The following is a 6,679-nucleotide window of genomic DNA, read 5'->3' as shown; positions in this document are numbered from 1 at the left end:
CAAACTCTACCGTGGCAACAAAGTTTGTAACTTTTGGTCCTTCTAGCATAGAAGAGAAATGGTTAAGGATTTGTCATTGAAAATTCCTATTTGGCCCAGGCCTATGCCTCGTGTGTCTTTACATTGCAATAGTCAAGAAACACTATCACAGGCTTATAGCCATCTTGGTAATGGCAAATCAAAGGCATATTGGTTTAAGGAATAGTTATGCAAAGCAATTATTCACTCATATAGTAGTTACAGGTAATTTTCTGGAATCTGTTCAAAATTTACCAAATACATTAACTAAAGGACCTGCAAGGGATTTAGTGTGAAAAATATCAAAAGGGATGGGATTAAAGCCTTTAGAGAATGATCATCAATGCTGGAAACTCAACTCAATTCAACACTTAAAATATCAAGATCTTGAATTCAATAAGTGAAAATAAATTATATGTTTGAATTGCAAGCACCATAAGTTATATTAGTTTTTAAATTAATTTAACATCCCTTGGTTAAGGTGTTTGGAACCTTTAATGTTATAGTAGAGGTTATGTATTATGCACTAAATAGGCTTATAATAGATTTATGTTGAAGTGTATTAGTTACAAGGCACTTCTAATAAGCTTACCAATATGAGCATCAGAAGTGGAGCCACCTTATATGAGAATAAGGTAGCGCTTATGAAACCATGATATATACACAAGGTCAATCCACATGTTGGGATATAGAACTGACTCAAGAGAAGCAAACGGGTTTGTGAGATATGTTGGACTAGTTAAATAGGATAGCTAGTTCAAAGCAGGTCTACTAGTCTATCTTGATTAGCATTAACATATTATCACTAATTAAATGTTTAAGTCTTCCAGACACATTCATTTTTGCATGAGTTTTCCTATTCTCATCAAGTTGTGTTTCAATTTTGAAAATTGTGGGGGATTGATAAAAAGTTTTCAAAATTAGCATAATTATGTATATATATATATATATATATCTTATAATGTCTAACTCGCACAAAGCTTTTGCTTTAAAGCAAACAATACTAGCTTGTATGTATACTTTAGTACGGTGTAAAGCATTGAGCGATGTTTTAGCAACTAAAATAGAGTTGAAACAGATTGGAAACCAAACTTAAGTCAAAGTCGATCGAGCGATGTTTTAGCAACTAAAATAGATCGAGCAAAGAAGAGAATCGAACAATTTGATAAAAGCCATAATTGATCGAGTGATTTTATATTAATGGACATTAATCGATCGAGCGATTCTCTCACAATGTAAATAATTGTCTGAAGTAGATCAAGCAACTTTCTGCAGAACGTAGATTCACGTCCCAGTCAGCTATCTCATTTTATCTCTTCCTTCTCTTATTTTCTTTAAAGATGAGTCATAGTGTAATGATGAATATTCCTTTGGGATTAGATGAGTCATCTACCCATGTGCAAATCTTCAACCATTGATCCAAACTTAATGCTCAAGTATCTCTCTCTATCCTTAGATCAAAACTTAAGATAAGAGATATTTTAGTAAATGATGATTATTATTCTTTTAGATGAGGTGAGTAACTCTTAGCTTAATGATTAATATTCCTTTTAGATAGGATGAGTCACCAAGCTTTTATTACTAAGATTCCTTTGTGATGAGTCATACATTAGGATATGATATATTTATGATTTCTTTGGTAAATCACACATGGTTTCTTCTCTTCTTTCTTTCTTGGATTTTTAACAATGCATGATTCACCAAGGACAACTCATTCTCTAGTAAACTTGCTCTCCAAGAACGATTTACAGCTCTTGGATTAAGTTTTGATGCAAGAGATCTTAGCCATTCATTTTGCTATAAAAACATGGCTCTTCTCTTCACAAGTTTTCTTAGAAATTCTCTCAAAACTCTCTTATTTTCTCCCTTGGTTTTGCAACTCTCTTCTTCTCTCTCTATTTATTGCATTAAGAGAAAGGAAGAAGCTCTCTTGGGACTTTTTTTGGTTTTTTTTAGTTGGAATTTCATCAACGAAGAAGAAGTTCTTCTTCTCTCTCACGGGTCAAAAGTTGGTGAGTTCTTTTTACTCTTCTCTTCTTGGTATTATCATTCTTGTTCAACAACAAGAAGAATAAGTTCATTTCTTCTCCCTCTCGATTTGTATGTGACAGCAAGCAAAGATCAATCTTCCTCTCTTTGTACATTTGGTTGTTCAAAAGAAAAGAATTCAAGATTCTCTTCTTATTTCTCTATTTTCTCTCTTATGTGTTTATGTGTTCAGTGGGGTTGAAGAATCGGATCGTCTCCACCTCTCTCTCTTTCGGTTCAATCCTATAGAAAGAAGAAAAGAAAAAGGATCCTCATCGTAAGCCTCTCTTATCTCTTCTTTATCTCTCACTCTCTCGGATGTAACTTGGTGAAAATTATTGAAGTCACTTGAACCTTACTCATTCCCAAAAGGCACCTCAAGGAAAGAGGTTTGCTCAAGGCTTATAAAGCCCATAACCCAGGCATACCTTGGCAATGTGGGACTCTTAACACGCTCCCTCACGTGTGGCATCTTTTTGACCAAACACGTGTTCAACATCGGGAGGGAAGGCCCAACATTGTCCAAGGGCTTGTGGCTCTGATATCATATTGAAGTCACTTGAGCCTTACTCATTCCCAAAAGGCACCTCAAGGGAAGAGGTTTGCTCAAGGCTTATAAAGCCCACAACCCAGACATACCTTGGCAATGTGGGAGACGGAGGTCTCCGTTTGGTTGCAGGTATTTCGTTTGGTTTTTCAAACCATTCAGTTTAGTGTTTTCTTGGTCAACAAAAAAAAAAAAAAAAAAAAATGCCAAGTTGCCCATATTATTTTCAGTCCATAATTAGCTCATTTTCTTTGGCCCATAGATGGCCTCACCTTTCTTTAGGCATTTGAGGTATTATCTAAAACTCATGCCCATTTCAGCCCATAGTTGGCTCATTTTCTTTGGCCCATAGATAGTCCCACCTTTTTTTTGGCATTTGAGGTATTCTCAAAAACTCATGTCCATTTCAGCCCACAGTTGGCTCATTTTCTTTGGCCCATAGATAGCTTATTATGTGTTTAGCCATTGAAGTACTACCCGAAACCTCGCTACCCAAGCTCATTATTTAGCCCACAGTTATCTCAAAGAAGAAGAAGAAGAAGAAGAAGAAGAAGAAGAAGAAATATGTTCTCTAAACTGGGTTATATACGACCCAACATAAAAAAAAAAAAAAAAAAAAAAAAAAAAAAAAAAAAAAAACTCAAAATTTCAGAATCTTCCACCTTAAGGTTGCAAGGAGATGTTAGAGAATATATTGATACCGTATATTACGATACTCTCCATATAGATGTTAGAGAATATAACGATACCGTATATTACGGTACTCTCCATATATTGTAAGATTCGAATTAATCCTCATTAATTGTAATTGATTATAATCAAATCAGATTTGAATACATTCAATTCTGATTTGATTGTATTCTCTTTACATATCATTTTGTATTCTCTCTATATCCCTATAAATAGGGATAATTTGTATTGTAAATCAATCAAGCAATAAGAGCATAATATAGCCTTAGGGCTTCATCCTGTAGATGTAGGTCATCGATCGAACTACGTAAAATTCTTGTCTTTATTTCTTATTATTCCGCTTTATTTTCTTTTAGATTTATGTTTTCTTTCAAAAATAAGGAAATAGAAAGAAGAAGAAGAAGAAATGATTAAGAAAGAAAATGAATATTGTTTTAGTGTGTTTATAAAATATTCCAAAAAGATATTTTGAGATATTTTACAAAATATCCTAAAAAAATATTTTGAGACATTTACAAAATATCGTAAAGATATTTTGGAAAGATTTCTAATTAGTTTTAAACCCTATATTGTTATAAGATTATTAGTATTCTAAATGTTTTAAAGTTGTGATTTTAAAACAAGGTGTTCAAAACGAAATGATTGAAATATAAATCATACAATTGTGATGTCCAAATAAAAATGATATGTTTTATAAAAACACCGTTATGCCGCTCAAACAGTTTTTAAAGTATATTAGGCATTTAATATAATAATGTCGTTACTTTGTTTAATTGGAATTGTTTTATGGATATAACAATTAGTTATACTAATTGTTACGTCTATAAAGAAATATTATATTATTATGATTTAAAGTGAAAACAATCATTTTGGTGAAAATGGTATTTTGGTAATTTTAAGAAAAATAGTATGTTGGTCATTTTAATAAATACTGTTATAATACCTACACGAAATATGTGGCATTATACTTAACTAATTTTATATGTCGTTACTATGTCGAAATAATAATACGATTAAGAAATAAAAAATGATAATAGGATTAAAACGTATTATTAGTGAATTATATTAATTCACTATTGTGTGCATTGAATTATATTGCAGTGTATTCTTGTGTGTTCGGATTATGATGTTAATGAAAGGGAAAAGAATGAAGAAACACTTTGTTACTCTCACGGGTTGCATCACTTTTAAAAAGAAAACAGAAAAATTCTTTGTTTCGTGTGCTACAGTAAGGGTGCAGTTTTAGCTCTCATTCTAGAAGCCTTTGTCAACAATTGTGTGAAAATCTATTTGGAAGCAAAAGAAGGTAAGTATCTTTATACATACTGAGGGTGATGCTGGTGGATCTTTCTTTGATATTGTGTTTACTGTTTTATTTATTTAGTTGTGCATGTGAATTTGCATATTTATTATTTTTAACTAAACCGATTAACAAGCTACTGAAACCGTAGGATTCCAGTAAAAAATTAATAAAACTTTGTGAGATAACACTGGACCGTAGGCTCCAGGGAACCATAGGATCCCAATCAACACACTAATATAGACCATAGGATCCATTACGAGAGGAGTGCTACAAAGATATAATTAAAACTCTGACGTGCTATTACTATCTTTGTGTAATTGTTTACTTACACATTCTTTAATCTATTTTGAAGTATTTTATTTAGAAGCTCTGACTATCCAGATGTTTAGATGGATCTTAGTGGCGGTCTTTTGAGGCTAGACTGCCTCCATTTTGGTGAACTACTATGTTGTAGTTCGTTAGGAGAACAATGTTTATATTCTAGTTGGTTTGTATTAATAATCACATTATGATATTTTGAGTTGTAAATTATCGGTGCCAAATATGTGGCACTATTACTATCTTTGTGTAATTGTTTAATTACACACTCTTTAATATATTTTGAAGTATTTTATTTAAAAGTTCTGACGTGTCATTGTTAAAAAAATATATATATTCCGCTGTCAATTTATAACTCTGATAATGTCAGAATGATACGTGGAAATTCAAAATTTATACTTACGCCTTTTTTAAAAAGGCGGGTCGTTACATTATTGAACATTAGAACATTCAGATCATGACCGCTAATTGTTGACAGTCATGATCATACGATTTGGTGATTTGATCCGGATCGTCTGACGCTTCTAAAGTAGATCTAATGGTTAGATTTCCTTCACCGTTAGTATAGTCAGCTATAAGATTAAATTAAGTTTGATTTGTGGTTGAAATGAAGTAATTGTTACTTACAATTATGATCTAACAATTATAATTAAATTACCATCTATTAATTGGTGGAGATCGGTGGTTTCGAACGTCGTCCGCTGCTAGAGGGCTTCTGAGAATGTGCCGGCTCCAAATACGGCATGCGCCGATGATGACGATTCCCAATGCTGGCTGTTTTTGTGGTTTCTGTTTTGTGTTATTCCTTTGTTTCTCCGGTCACAGTCTACCTTTGTAATGCTCAAATTTGTATTGGACTATTTGTTGGCATGTACCTAGATTAGCCCTCTTTTCTTTTTAGAGTGTGCGTTATTGTAAAAAGAGGCTCAATCAGTGTCCTTGTATTGTTTCTGTGTTGTTTAAGCAGCTGTTTTTTAAGTCAGGTCCTTCTGGCTTAGGGTGTAGGGAGTTGTGTACCTCTATTCTCATGTATTTGCCTTCAGGCTTTCAACAATATATGGTATTACATGCTACATGTTCTAAAACAACAACAAAAATAAATAAATAAATAAATTACTATTAATGTTTGTAAAATTGACTATATTGTCCACTAGAGACTAGTTGAAGACACAAAGGAATTTTTTGATCTTCTTCTATGTCTCTCAAAATACTTCTACAATTTTAAAATTTGTATTTCTCTTTTTTTGCTATAATAGAAACTAAGAAAATTACATTTAAGCCCCCCAAACTACCAACCCTTGAACTCTGGCCCCTCAAACTTCCAAAAAGTTTCAAAAAGACCAATTTTATCGAAATATGCCTATAATAATCCTGCCATGTGTCATTTTTCTATTAAAAAATAAAAATAAATTAAATTAAATTTAGAAATTAAAAAAAATATATGGGGATGGCCGACCAAGTAGAGCATGCATGAAGGAGTCAGATGCTTCTTCTATTCTTTTACTTGGTGTAGCTGGGCCATCCTGGACTTGAAACAGAGACCTCGCCTGTGAAATAAATCATTGCACCTACGGTCTAACCAATCTGGGCAAAAAAAAATAAAAAATGTTAGGGTTTGGCCTTGGGGGTGGCCAAACCCACCCCCAAGCCAAACAGGCTCTTAGGGGTGGCTTCGGCCACAACCAAACCGGACTTGGTGTGGCTGAGCCACCCCATTAGCCAAAATGGGGGTGGTAGGCCACAACCTTTTTTCTTGAATTTTTTTTTTTTTTAGT

Source organism: Alnus glutinosa, chromosome 2 (genome assembly GCF_958979055.1).
Source record: "Alnus glutinosa chromosome 2, dhAlnGlut1.1, whole genome shotgun sequence".
NCBI classification, from domain to species: Eukaryota; Viridiplantae; Streptophyta; class Magnoliopsida; order Fagales; family Betulaceae; genus Alnus; species Alnus glutinosa.
This window is presented reverse-complemented; position numbering follows the sequence as displayed.